We start from the raw sequence: 15,673 nt of genomic DNA on the forward strand, positions 1-15,673 counted from the left end.
ATCCCGGAGGAAGAAAAGCCCAGTAGTCTGTGACTCTGTGCTCCCAGACCGAGTCAGTTAATTAACCCAGAGCAGATGTATCTCGGCAAGTACAGACAATGCTCCGCTTTAATACGATGGGCTTCCATTTGGGCCCCTGCAGGTGAATAGCATGGCAGCTTTAAAATGCAGCTGCAGCAGATGTGCGGACTGCTAAGGGCCAGCGAGGTAGAGCCCTTCTCTTGTCAAATGCTGTCGAGTCGTCTCCAACCCGTAACGACTCCGCGGACACACCTCTCCCAGGATCCCCCACCTCCATCTGCAGGCATTCCGGAAGCTTATCTGTAGAGTTTTCTTGATAAAAATATGCAAGTGGTTGACCGCTGCCTCCCTCCGTGCAGTCAACTTGAGTCTCCAACCTCCACTCTCACCCATGCTTTTGCTACCCGGCATAGGTGAGCTTCGACTCACAGCAGACGACCTTCCAATCGTTAGCCGCTGCCCAAGCTAGGAATGGAATGGGTAGGCCTCTGCTCGACTCTCCCTCCCATAGCCGACACTGGGAGAGCACTGGAAACCCTCCAGGTGCCATCCTGAGAGGTGGGTAGAGCTCTCCATGGGATCGAATTCTCTCTCTGGATCGCTGGATCCCAATAAGAGCTCCTTAGACCAAAACCACAGAGCCTAGTGAAGTAGAAGAAAGCCCAGACCTCTCAAGCTCCGTGCAGGGAAGACCAAGCCGAGCCCAGGCTCTGCACATGTACAGTCATCAATCCACCAGTCAACTTATTGAGCCCTTACTATGTGCAGAGCACTGTACTAAGCGCTTGGGAAAGCACACTAAGGTGATTGACAGGTTTCCTGCCCATAAGAAGCTTATGGTCTAGAGTCATATTAGTTCTGTACGCGGTGAACGCTCAATGAATACGATCAATGAATTGATGTGCCCCTGGGCACAACGTCGGCCTCAGCAGTTTGATGGATCTCTCCCGGGCCTGAAACAGCCTCAGCGACATGGGTGGAGGGGTGAATGAGGAGTAGGGGGAAGCCCAAATCCATCCCCAAGCGGACAAGACCAGAGTTGGCCCAGCTCCAGGGTTTCTAAAGAAGTCAACCTAAATGTGGACTCAGAATGAATATACTGATTAATAATAATAATAATAATGTTGGTATTTGTTAAGCGCTTACTATGTGCCGAGCACTGTTCTAAGCACTGGGGTAGACACAGGGGAATCAGGTTGTCCCACGTGGGGCTCACAGTCTTAATCCCCATTTTACAGATGAGGTGACTGAGGCACAGAGAAGTTAAGTGACTTGCCCAAAGTCACACAGCGGACAAGTGGTCGAGCCAGGATTCGAACCCATGAACTCTGACTCCAAAGCCCGTGCTCGTTCCACTGATCCACGCTGCTTCTCTGATTACTTCTGGTCAAACTGCCTCCATCCTTTGGTGTTCCCCGTGATCACCTATATTCTGAGAGTCTAAATGTGCTTTTTAAAGAGTAGGAGAGAGAGGGTAGGTTTGATGCCCAAGATATATCTTTGAGCGGGTTAAAAGTTGTCGCAAAATGCAACTTCATCGAAGAGTGCTATCACAGATTGGGTACTTTAAGGAGATTTTTGCTGTGATGAAACTTGGATGAGCCTAAAAGGATTAGGTTGAGGCAGTGCAGAAAGACACATCGTGAGGTTGTGTCCTCGGGTTTGCTTCCTGCTCTACCCAACGGACTTCCTGATAGGCAGCTGCTGCTCGAGGATGCTGGTGTCCGTTAGTCAATGGTATTTACTGGAAGTTTCCTACGTTCAGAGCACTGTACTCAGCTCCTGGGAGAGTGTGATTCAATATCAATCAGACAAGCAATCAACGGTATTTACCGAGAGCTTGCTGTGTTCTCTGCTTACTAAGCGCTTGGGAGAATAAAATCCAATACAGTTAGAAGACATGATCCAGTCCTTCAAGAAGCTTACAATCTAGAAGTGTCCTGCGCTGACCTTTCACCCTCATGCCTGTCAGCCATGTTGGGTGCTGGGATCATCCCGAGATCTGTCAGCAGGGTACGGAGGACAGATTTAGGGTTGGAAAAGCCTGAAATGTAGCCTGTCAAACGGAGGAAAGCAGCGTTGTCATCGGGATATCGGGGTTGAACTGATTCCACTATGGGCCTGGTGGCGTGGATATCTGCTTGGACTTGAATATTAGTTTTTCCCCAAGCAGATTTGGGCAGCAGATGGAATTTTAGGCCGGAAAGAAATCTTGAGAAACAACCCCAGGCCACATCTCCTGCCTCCAAATGGACAAAGTGAGATCCAGAGGAGAGTCATGTCGTCATCCCACTCTGGTGACAAATAAGAGTGGCTGGCACTCCCGAGTCCCCTCTTCTCCTCGAAGGGAGCATTTAAAATCCAATTGCCAAACAAATAACTTTGCCTCAAGAATGTCCTTAAACCTAATGATTTGCAGCCATGGGCATTTCTGTTTGAATCACTGGGTCCTGAATCGTCATCCTTCGGTCGCACTCTGCCCTTCCAGTTAACCCCAGCCTGGAATGATGATAAAAATAATAACCGTACCATTTGTTAAGTGCTTACTGTGTGCCGGGCGTGTACTAAGCACCGGGGTAGCTGCAAGCTAATCAGGTTGGACACAATCCACGTCTCCCATGGGGGTCGCAGTCTTAATTCCCATTTTACAGATGAGGTGACTGAGGCACAAAGAAGTGCTTTGCCCGAGTTCAAGCAGCACACGAGTGGCAGAGCCAGGATTAGAACCCAGGTCCAATGACTCCCAGGCTTGTGCTGCATCCAGTAGACCGCACTGCTTCACTCCAAATTAATTCCACCAACATGATTGTATTCCAAGGGCTGCGACACTTCTGATGGTTGCCCAGGTTATCATCATCATTATTACCACCATCATCGTGATTATTGTAACTGCCCGAGAATAAGCTTTACGGTATTTATTAAGCACTCTCTATGTGCCCAACACCGTAATAATAATGGTGGTATTTGTTAAGAGCATACTATGTGCAGAGCACTGTTCTAAGCGCTGGGGGAGATGCAGGGTAATCAGGTTGTCCCACGTGAGGCTCACAGTTAATCCCCATTTTCCAGATGAGGTAACTGAGGCACCGAGAAGTGACTTGCCCACGGTCTCACAGCTGACAGGTGGCAGAGCCGGGATTCGAACCCATGACCTCTGACTCCCAAGCCCGGGCTCTTGCCACTGAGCCACGCCGTACTGAGATCTAGGGTAGATACAAAGTGAAAGAGGGAGAGCCAAGGTTCGTACGGGAGCTTTAAAGCTTCCTAATCTGAACAACAGTCTTTAAAATCTCAGTTAAGAGCGATTTTTGAATCTCTTTCAATTGCAGCCTATTTCAAAAGGGGAGATGCTCCAGGCTGGGGAAAGAGACCACGGGTTTAGGAGTCAGAGGTCATGGGTTCTAATCCCGCTCTGCCACCTGTCAGCTGTGTGACTTTGGGCAAGTCACCTCACTTCTCGGTGCCTCAGCTACCTCATCTGGAAAATGGGGATGAAGATTGTGAAGCTCACGTGGGACCACTTGATGACCCCGTATCTCCCCCAGCGCTCAGAACAGTGCTCGGCGCATAGTAAGCGCTTAACAAATACCAACGTGATTATTTTCCTGGTCATCTAAAATGGGGATGAAGACCGGGAGCCTCACGTGGGACCACCTGATGACCCCGTATCTCCCCCAGCGCTTAGAACAGTGCTCGGCACATGGTAAGCACTTAACAAATACCAACGTGATTACTTTCCTCGACATCTTACTATTGGGATTAAGACTGTGAGCCCCACGTGGGAGGACCTGATGACCCCGTATCTCCCCCAGCGCTTAGAACAGTGCTCGGCACATAGTAAGCGCTTAACAAATACCAACGTGATTATTTTCCTGGTCATCTAAAATGGGGATGAAGACCGGGAGCCTCACGTGGGACCACCTGATGACCCCGTATCTCCGCCAGCGCTTAGAACAGTGCTCGGCACATAGTAAGCGCTTAACAAATACCAACATGATTATTATTCTTATCGTCTTCTCCTTTCCATCAACCGAAAAACGAAAAGGAAGCTCGGTTTGACCGCCAGAGGGCGATTAAAACATGCTCTGCCTTTCTTAAGAACCGACACCAGGTGGCGCAATCCTGTTAGTTTTCTTCTCTTTTTTTTGTCTTTTTTTTTGTCTTTTTGTTTAATTGCAAGCTTAATGGCTAGTTTCAGAGGCCCGGAGATGGCGTGTTGGGACTCATTCCCTTTTTTTATTCGTCTTTTCCCCCATCTCTAGCAGGTCCACGTGCCTTTGTAAAATTGTCTCCGACGTGAGGCTGGCTGGCTTTTCATTTTTATCCGTTTCCTTCCAGCCCGCCGATTTATTAGTTGCATTTCTCCCATGAAGCATTTTTTGAGGCAATTTAAATGAATTATTAGCCCAGGTTGAGTTTAATCATTTTTAGCTGTCTCCGTCTCAGGTCCTCGCGCTGGCGCATGCAACTTTAATTTGAATTCGCTCTTAATTGAGGAGCGCTGTAATTCCGGGCCGAATTCGGGCCTCGAAACTACGCCTTCCTTCTAATTACGGGAAGGCGTCGAAAAGTAAATACCGGAGAGGAAGGTGAAAAATGGGCTTGTATTTGCGAATCCGATTAAGTGGCTTGTCCGCGGGTTTATTTAGAACATTTGCACTGAATCCTCGAGCTTTCCCGTTGGAGTCCGCGCTCCCCAATTACTGTCAGAAACTGCGGGTAGATACAAACTACCAGGATCACTTCATGACATGACGTTTGTAGTTCTGAGTACCGGCCTATTTTCTCGCCCTGCGTAAATCAATAGGAACTTCCTTGTGGGCAGGGAATGTGTCTACCGACCCCGTTACGGTGTCCTCGCGCACAGTGAGTGCTCAATAGGTATGATTAATTGATTGATTTAGCTGGAGAGGATCACCCTTTGTGGGGACAGTCGGGGGCAATGCATCCCTACTTATATAATAATAATAATGTCGGTATTTGTTAAGCGCTTACTATGTGCCGAGCACCGTCCTAAGCGCTGGGGGAGATACGGGGTCATCAGGTCGTCCCACGGGAGGCTCACAGTCTTCATCCCCATTTTACAGTTGAGGGAACCGAGGCACAGAGAAGTATGCTACGAAACCCCAGTGCACTACGGGAAACTCCCAGATGTGCCTAGAATTTCTCCACACCTCCATGTCTGACTACCCTGTGCCTTCAGACCTGCGCTCTCGGCCTGGAGAAGGTTCGGGTAGGTTCGGTGAGGGCACATTTGGCAGCGATCCTCAGTGCTCAGTACGGTGCGCTCAATAAATACCACTGATTGGTTGTTTTCCATGTTGCATGGGGACGGACCAGTTGAAAACCAGATTCCTGGTATAAAACTAATGACAATAATAATGATCGTGGTATTCGATAAGTTCTTCGTAGGTGCTAGGCATTGTTCTTGGTGCTGGGGGAGATACAGGATAATCAGGTTAGACGTGATCCCTGTCCCCCATAGGGCTCATCGTCCTGATCCCCAATTTAGAAATCAGATTTATTGAATTCTACAAAAACGTTCGGTCCATGTTTCCCCTTTCCTCAAGAGGCTCCACTGGTTGCCCATCCACCCCTGCATCCAACAGTAACTCCTCACCACTGGATTCAAAAGCGCTTAATCGCCTCGTCCCACCTCGCTACTCTCTTACTACAACCCAGCCCGCACACTTTGTTCCTCTAATGCCAACCTTCTCAGTGTCCCTCCATCTTGTCAAACTCGCTGTCGACCCCTCGCCCACGTCCTGCCTCTGGCGTGGACCGCCCTCCCTCCTCCAATCCGACAGAGGATCATTCACTTTTGAAGGCCCGTCTCCTCCGAGAGGCCTTCCTTTCCTCTTCTCCCCCTCACCTCTGCGTCGTCCTGACCTCCTCCTTTTTATTCATCCCCCTCCCAGCGCCACGGCACTTATTCACATGTCTGGTATTTATTTATATTATTGTCTGTCTCCTCCTCTAGACTGCAAGCTCAGTGTGGGCTTGGCTCAGGGGAAAGAGCCCGGACTTGGGAGTCAGAGGTCGTGGGATCGAATCCCGGCTCTTCCCCTTGTCAGCTGGGTGACCGTGGGCGAGTCACTTCGCTTCTCGGTGCCTCAGTTACCTCATCTGGAAAATGGGGGTTAACTAGGAGCCTCACGTGGGACAACCTGATTACCCTGTATCTACCCCAGCGCTTCGAACAGTGCTCTGCACATAGGAAGCGCTTAACAAATACCAACTAAAAATAAAAAAATGTGGGCAGGGAACGTTTCTGCTTATTGTTATATTGTAAAACTCTTCCATGGGCTCAGTACAGTGTTCTGCTCACAGTAAGCGCTCAATAAATACGATCGATTGATCGACACACCCGCCTTTCAACAGTAGCCGGGCTACTTTCTCACTGCACTCTGCCCCAGTGTGAACATCGACTTCCAAAGCTAGGATAGGACTGTCAACAAATCATCTAACCTCTCTGCAGCTTTTCTATCTAAACATTTACCACCAAGGGACATTTGTGAGGTTTGGAAGAAAGGTTTGGAAGGGAGCAAATGTAAAATGCAGTCACCCAGAGGCTGGTTTATTCCATCCCCGTGCGGTAGTAGGCACTGCCAGGAGAACACCAAACTGCCTAGAAGAGCAAAGATTACTTTTGGATGGCTTGCCGAAAAGCAAAATATTTTCCACGCAGACCTCAGATTGCACGGCACATTCAAAAGCAGGTTCGCACAGAGAGAAAGATCACATCGTCACCAGGTGAGGGGTTGACTGGAAGAAAGGGTCAAAATTGTCTCTGGAATAGCTTTACTTACTAAATCTACTTGGCAAAAATATTGGCCTCGCGTTCCCCCTGTGAACAGATTAAAAGGGAAGCAGCGTGGCTCAGTGGAAAGAGCCCGGGCTCGGGAGTCAGAGCTCATGGGTTCGAATCCCGGCCCTGCCGCTTGTCAGCCGTGTGACTGTGGGCGAGTCACTTCACTTCTCTGTGCCTCAGTGACCGCATCTGTAAAATGGGGATGAAGACCGTGAGCCTCACGTGGGACGACCTGATTCCCCTGGATCTCCCCCAGCGCTTAGAACGGTGCTCTGCACATAGTAAGTGCTTAACGAATACCAACATTAGTATCGTTATACATGGTCATTCACTTTGCCCACCTGCTGATTAGCCCAAGAGTTGCTGCTACCTAGAAGACAGTGGGCCGGGAAAAAGAGATTCAGAGTCAGGGCCAGGGAGTGGTCTCTGCAATCAGTCAGGCAATCAGATTTATTGAGCGTTCGCCGTGTGCAGAGCACTGTACCAGGTGCTTGGGAGGGTACGATAAAGCAATCGACGGACCCTTTTTTTTAAATGGTATTTTGTGAAGTGCTTACTGTGCGCCAGGCACCGTTCTAAGCTCCGGGGTAATCCCCATTCGACAGATAAGATACCTGAGGCACAGAGAAGTTGTCACTTGCCCAAGGTCACACAACCGGCAAGCGCTGGAGCCGGGACTAGAACCCAGATCCTTCTGACTCCCAGGTCCGCGATCTGTCCACTCGGCCACGCTGTTGCTCCGTGGATACGTGCCCTGTCCACAGCAAGCGTACGGTCTAGAGGAGGAGACGGGCTTTATTATAAATAAATTACGGATCTGCGTATAAGTGCTGTGGGGCCGGCGGGGGGTGGCGATGAACAGAAGGAGCAAGTCGGGGCGATGCAGAAGGGAATGGGAGAAGAGGAAAGGAGGAGTTAGTCAGGGCAGACCTCTTGGAGGAGATGTGTCTTCAATAAGGCTTTGAAAGGAGGGAGGGGAATTGTCTGTCATAGCTTGGAAAGAGCCAACACTCCGGCAGCTGAGGGAAGGGCAGCAGTAGTGGATAGAGCGCGGGCCTGGGACTCAGAACGTGGTGGGTTCTAATCCCGGCTGTGCCACGTGTCTGTTGTTCGACCCTGGGCAAGTCACTTTACTTCTCTGTGCCTCAGTTACCTCATCTGTTAAGTCGTGGCTCAGTGGAAAGAGCCCGGGCTTCTCCGCCTGCCAGCTGTGTGACTTTGGGCAAGTCACTTCACTTCTCTGTGCCGCAGTTACCTCATCTGTAAAATGGGGATTAAGACTGTGAGCCCCACGTGGGACAAACTGATTACCTTGTATCCCCCCTCAGCGCTTAGAACAGTGCTTTGCACATAGGAAGCGCTTAACAAATACCGCCGTTATTACTATTATTATTCAGTGGGGATTGAGACTGTGAGCCCACGTGGGACGGGGGCTCTGTCCAACATGATTTGCTTATATCTACCCCAGCGTTTAGTATAGCGCCTGGCACGTAGCGCTTAGCAAATACCACAATTATTATTATTAGTGGTAGTACTCCAGCGGAGGTGTGGGCACTCACCCTTCACTGGGCTAGGGTGGGGAAGAATTGGGGGCCTCATCAGGCCAGCAGGAGCATGCAGGGTGAAGAGAGGCTACTGCGGGAAGAAGCAGCAACGAGAAGAGAAACAGTGTGGCCGAGCGGATAGAGCATGGGCCTGGGAGTCAGAAGGATCTGGGTTCCAATCCCGGCTCCACGACTTGCCTGCTGTGTGACCTTGGGCAAGTCACTTAACTTCTCGGTGCCTCAGTTCCCTCATCTTAAAATGGGGATTAAGACTCTGAGCTCCATGTGGGTCGGTATCCAGCCCAATATGTTTGTAGTCCCCCTCTCCCCCCAGCCCTTGGTACAGCACTTGGCACATAGTAGGCACTTAATAAATACCATAATTTTTATTATTAACCGACATTTCAGCCAATTCTTCGGCGACATCACTACAGCTGTTGTGATTTGAAAACTTGTCATGGGCAGGGAACACATGTCCACCTTCTTTCTTGAATTCTCCCAAATGATAGTACGGTACTCTACACACAGTTAAGTGCTCGGTAAGTACCAGCGATTGATCAATTTGACTGATTCCTCCTCTTTTCCTTGAGAACCATCTGTCTTCCCCAGTAGAACAGGAAATCCAGGGCTCTCAAGGTGCCGGGAGAAATCCCCGAGATCTCTACTAGTCTCTTCTCCATTACGATCTATGGCCCTCCCCATTTGACTTTAGCTCCTTGATCGCAGAGAGTCGGTCTAATTTTTCCGTGTGTTTCTCCAAGCTCCTGGTAGCCTGCTCTGTGCGCTGCAGGTTTTCAGAATTCACCACCGACAGGGAGTTTGGTAGTGGCAAGAAGGAAGAACGTTGTTCTAGGGGCCGGGAAAAGAGGATCCACCCATCTGGACAGAATGAGGGGCTTTGCGAGCCCGTTGTGGGGTAGGGATTGTATCTATCAGGACTGAGAGAGCAGAAAAAAAGGATCAACGAGATGCCCTCACTGTATCCGTCCAAGCTCTCTGCAGATGGTGGACGCTCACTGCTACTATTATGGTGTTTGTTAAGTGCTTACTATGTTCCGGACCCTGTTCTAAGCGCTGGGGTAGGTGTAAGCTAATCGGGTTAGACACCGTCCATGTTCCACGTGGGACTCACGGTCTTAATCCCGTGTTATTTTCAGTTACAGATGAGGTAACTGAGGCACAGAGAAGTTTCCAGGAAGGCCACAGAAACCGGGGCGATCGCTTAAACGATTGAATCCGAACAGAGCCGATCTTAACGCTGAGGGATGTACCTGCCCTCTACGGTGCTAGCTGGGAGCCACGATAGCCGGGATCCACGATAGCCAAGGGCCGCCTGTGAGGTCAGCCCCTGGTTTTGTCCACCAGACCATGTCTTATCTACTGTACCATCTCCCACTTAAATGTCTTCATTGCTTTCAGTCCAGACATGTCTCCCGTTAAAAGAATAAATACAGTTCCCAATTTCCAAAGTCAAAGACGCTCTGAATTGATATTGTATGCTAAAATGCAACGAGATTGGATCAATAGCATCTGCAATAAGGCATAATGAAGGTAAAATTATATCTCTGGTTTCCTGAACAGCTGTGAATCTATTTTTAATGATCCTCATTTCTGGCAGTCAGCTAACAACTTCTAAAACGTCCTAGAAATTGGATTGTTAAGTAGATCAGCGCTGCAGTGGCTTGGAATGTCATTAATTTCCACTGCCTGATCCATCTGCACCGGTGAGATAGAAATATGAAAATGTTTGCCTGAGAAAGCACCCCAACGCTCTCCCCATGGATTGGTATGGGACAATACAGATTTTAGAGAACATTTTTCTAGGGGAAAACTCCCCCTGGAATCCAAGCCGGCGCAAGGATCTGTCGCTTTGATTTTTAACTCCAAGCCAGGGCCGGGGGGGAGTGGCCACCTGCAGACTGAGGTGATGTCTCTGATGCCACGGGCCACTGATCCTACTCAAAGCCTGCCTCAGGAACCCTGATGCCATCCCATCTGCCCAACTGACCAATAGTTTCTCTGGTCTCCATGGAAATCTCCCACTCTGTTCCCACTTGACGGCAGGCCAACTGACAGCAGAATGAGGGGAGCGGGGCAGAGACTCCAGCACACCCAGGCAGCTCATGCATACCCCTGGGCCAATCAGGAGGAGGAGTAGCCTTTTGGGAAGTAAATAATTATAATAATATTTGGTAAGTGCTTACTACGTTCCAAGCACTGTACTAAGCACTGGGGTAGATACAAAATAATCAGGTCATTTACAGTCCCTGTCCAGCATGGGGCTCACAGCCTAAGGGGAAGGGAGAGCAGGTATTAAATCCCCACTTTACAGAGGAGGAAACTGAGTCACAGCAAAGCGACTTGCCCAAGGTCATACGGCAGGCAAGTGGCAGAGCTGGCATTAGAACTCAGGTCTTCTGAGTCCCGGGACTTGGCTCTTTCCACTAGGCCACGCTGCTCCTCAATCACCAAATGAACCATTCCTTGTCCCTAAGGAGTCTACATTCTAACAAGGGCGATTATTTAAAAAATATTTACAGTTTGAGTGATCAAAATAAACAAATTGAGCAGACATCTACACATGAGTTCCTCCCCTCAAGGATCTTAATCTCTAGCAATATTCTTTTATTTGGGTTTTTTTTTTTAATGGTGTTAAGCATTCACTATGTGCCAGGCACTATACTAACAGCTGGGGAAGTTATAAGCTGTTCAGGTTAGACACAGTCCATGTCCCATCCCCATTTTACAGATGAGGTAACTGAGGCACAGAGAAGTGAAGTGACTTGCTCAAGGTCATCTAGTAGGCTCATGGAAAAGCTGGGGTTAGATCCCAGATCCTTCCGGCTCCCAGACCTGTGCTCTATCCACTAGACCACGCTGCTTCTCTGAGGTTCCTAGGAATGTCATGGAGGAACAGCTTAGAAGGCTTCAGGAGTTGAACTTTTTGGGCTTTGGAAGTTCACTGAGGATGGAAAACTAGCTATTAAATCTCAACAATACATGAATTCCTTCATATGCAGACCTAAAGGTGTCTTAATAACATATATTAAACCCTTAGTGTGTGCAGGGCACTGTACTGAGCACTGGAATAGATTCGTGTGGGTGAGAATTCGACAGAGTCCTTGGCCATCTAGAGTCTTATCAGTTTGAATTCATTAACCATCACCGTTTTTTACAGTACCAATACCTGTTCTCCCTCCTCTACTTAGACTTGTGAGCCCCATGTGAAGCAGGGCCTGCGTCCGACTTGATGGACTTTTATTTACCCCATCACTTAGCGCTCAAAGAATGCCACCAAAAAAAACTTAAACAAGGTCTTTGGGCTTCATGGGCCTTATCGATTTGAATTAACCATCACAGTTTGATTACAAAATAGATAATAATGCCAAAGCTAAAAAGGGCTCCAGAGCTTCCAGTGAACTACAGAGAAGCAGCGTGGCTCAGTGGAAAGAGCTCGGGCTTGAGAGTCAGAGGTCATGAGTTCTAATCCCGGCTCCGCCACTTGTCAGCTGTGTGACTTTGGGCAAGTCACTTCACTTCTCTGTGCCTCAGGTCCCTCCTCTGTAAAATGGGGATGAAGACTGTGAGTCCCCCGGGGACAATCTGATGACCTTGGATCTGCCCCAGTGCTTAGAACAGTGCTTGGCCCATAGTAAGAGCTTAACAGATATCATTAGTAGTATTATTATTGCGCTGAAGGATATGTAGGTGCATACATCTAAATATTACAGCTTTTACATACCTTCTGATACCTCCTAATCTGGCAGGTCCCTGCCACTCAGTGAAAACCTTCCCTAAACAAAATCCTTGTGGTGATAAGAACACGCTAGCTCCATTTTATGACTTTTTCCCCACCAACCTTATTCTTCTACTTATAAATATGAATGAGACTCATCGATTCACCTTTCCATTTCATGTCCATTAGCTACCTTCCCAGAAAGACATCAGATATATTTTTTTTCCCTTTTAGCTTTAAAACGAATAAAAGAAAAGGTCATTTGAGAGTGGCTTCTTTGGCCTACAGACCAAGAAAAGTTACTTCACAGTCCATCTTTTTGCCTCTCTCCTCATTCAAAAAAACATAATCTCATTCTGGCCCCGAAAAAGGATCTCTCACATCTTTTCCTTCGGTCCCAGATAAGCGATGACTCTGACTTACCACGGCCAGGTGGTATGGACATTTAAAGGCCTTAAGTCTCTGGGCTTTGCAGACTTCTCTCTGAATTCTGTTCCTCCCCTCACCCCAGCCAGACTACACTCTGTTTTCTGCTCCTCCCTGGGTGGTCTTCTTTGGGTCGTTTAATGGTTTTCTCTAGGACTTTATCAAAAAAGGTACTGTTGGTTTCCTCCTGGTGCCACCACCTCCATTTTCTTCTTTCTTCTCTCTAGAGTCTTCCCCTTCCCTAGAGAAGGTTCCCTTGGACCAGCTTTTATTATAGGATTCTATGATCCCATCTTTCCACGTCTTCCCTCTCTGCCTCCCCTTCCAAATATTTTAAAGTCCCCCAGTGAATGCCATAGATTGACTCCTTTCAGTTCACCATCTCTAAGCAACCTGAACCCAGTGCAAACAACACGGGCCTGGGAGGCAGAGGACCTGGATTCTAATCCCGGTTCTACCGCTTGGCTGCTGGGTGACCTTGGACATGTTATTTAACTCTTCTGTCCCTCAGTTTACCTCATTTGTATGTTGATGATTAAGACTGTGAGCCCCACGTGGGACATGGACTGTGTCCAACCTGATTTTTTGTATCTGTTCCCAGCACTTAGTGTAATGGCTGGCACATAGTAAGTTCTCAACAAGTACTATTTAGGGGAATTCAAAGATAGCCTCTTTTTGGAAAATGGGCGCTTCTCGGTCAGAGGCGGGGTCGAATAACCAGGCTTCAGCAAGGTAACTCCAATTTAGGGTCGCGAGCAAGGTTGAGTGACCTACCAGGGCCAGAATCATTCATTCATTCATTCAATCGTATTTATTGAGCACTTACTAGGCGCAGAGCACTGTGCTTGGGAGAGTACAGTGTAACAGTAAACAATTTCCCTGCCCAAAACAAGCTTACAGTCTAGAAGGAGCTTACAGCTTGACTGCAGAATAAACCTTTTTAGGAGGTTAGCGTGCCAGGAAGATATCATAATAATAATAATAATAGCATTTATTAAGTACTCACTTATTATGTGTCTATCACCATTCTAAGTGCTGGGATAGATGCATATTTATCAGGCTGGACACAGTCCCTGTCCCACATGAGTGTCACAGTCTAAATAAAAAGGAGAACAGGAATTTGCCTCTATTTTATGGTTGAGAAACTGAGGCACCGAGTTGCTGATTGACTTGTTTGTTCAAGGTCACACAGCAGACGAGTGGCAGAGCCGACATTCGAACTGAAGACTCCTGGTCCAGGCCTGGGCTATTTCTCCTGGGCCACACTGTTTCTAGCCCAGTGTTCGTGGCGAGAAACTCACATAAACCTTTCCTTGCTCGGGAGAGGCAGCAGGCTAGCTTGGTTTCTCTTTTACTCCTGCTCCCAGCTGTACTCTTCTTATTTGGCACTTCCTTCCGGCCTGGGAAACAGAGCGGCCGCTAAGCAACCTTACAGGGTAAAGGGAAAAGCAAAGGGCTCCTGACCACCCTTTTCCACGGGGAACAGCATTCCTCTCTGGGCAGCACGGAACGTGGCCTTTGGAAAAATTCCAGGTAGGTGCAGCAACATGGCGCACATCCTGCCTCCTCCCCCTCCAGTTGACTGGGTAGTTCAGCGGTGTGACTGTAGGCAAGTCACTGAACTTCTCTGGGCCTCAGTTACCTCATCTGTAAAATGGGGATGAAGACTGTGAGCCTCACGCGGGACAACCTGATGACCCTGTATCTATCCCAGCGCTTGGAACACTGCTCTGCACATAGTAAGCGCTTAACAAATACCAACATTATTATTAGTTATTAGGGGCCCTAGTCAACGGAACCTCTCTATCCACAGTCAACAGATACCTGCAGCTACCCAAGGTTTGTCCTCCTGATGACATTTATCAACCCTGAGGGGCAGAAGAGAGAGTCTTGCTTCATTCCCTGTCACTCGGGCCACTGTGTCCCGCCCATTAAATACATGTAACCGCACACACAATGCATGAACACACACACACATACACACTCTCCCTCTGTCTCTCTCTCTCTCTGGCTCACTTTCTCCTATACTCTTTGTCCTCAGTTTCTCTCAGTGTTTCCATAAAACTTTACATCTTGTGAGTTGCCTTCTCCTTCTTCTTCATTCCAACAGTCCTCTAATGTGCGAGATACCTGACCACAGTAATAATAATTATAACAGTGGGATTTGTTAAGTGCTTACTACGGGCCAAGTACTGTACCAAGCTCTGGGGTAGATAGAAGATGATTATGTCCCTTATGGGATTCGCGTTCTAAGTAGAAGGGAAAATAGAGATTGAATCCCCATTTTGCAGATGAGGGAACTGAGGCACAGAGAAGCTAAGTGACTTGGCCAAGGTCACACAGCAGACAAGATGTGGAGCCAGGATTAGAACCTGGGACCTCTGACTCCCACTAGCTCTTTCCTCTAGGCAACACTGATAGGCCTATGCATGAGGTACACCCATGTGCCAGCAAACACACACACACCCACACCCACACACATCCCTACACACACCCACACATATATACACATCAATTAATCAATCAATGGTGGTTTTTGAGAAGTTATTATGTGCAGAGCACTTATTAAATGCTTAGGAGACTACAGGACAACAGCATTAGCGGACATGTTCCCTGCCTGTAACGATTTTTCCACAGATACACACACACACACACACACACACACACACACACACTCCACCAAGGCCAAGGGGCAGAAGCGAATTCTCGGAGGGGCCAATCTGTTGGAACACAGTAAAATGAGAATTTTCGGACTGTGTCCTCTCCCGAGTCTCAGCAGTGGTGCAAGGTACGACAGGTTAATGAACCAACGGAGCAGCTCTTCGGCACCGGGGAATTTCGAAGGAGTGAATGAAATTCTCATTATTCTGCCACCGGAATTAACGCGCGGCTTTTCTTCCTTCTCGGGGCGTCTCTTTGGCCAAACTGTGATTTGGAAATACTTAGGGCCCGAGATAAAGCAGATCCTGAACGAGAACAAGTCAGTTGACATTTCCAGGGGTTCCCAACCCCTTTCCCTCCTTTAACCTTATCCGTGGCTTGGAACCCAGAGATGCGGCTGGGTTGGCTGCTCCGAAGGAGAGATGCGGTTCGTCCTCTAATAATAATAATGATAATAGTCGTAGTTTACTAGGT

Source organism: Ornithorhynchus anatinus, chromosome 8 (assembly GCF_004115215.2).
Source record: "Ornithorhynchus anatinus isolate Pmale09 chromosome 8, mOrnAna1.pri.v4, whole genome shotgun sequence".
Taxonomy (NCBI): Eukaryota; Metazoa; Chordata; class Mammalia; order Monotremata; family Ornithorhynchidae; genus Ornithorhynchus; species Ornithorhynchus anatinus.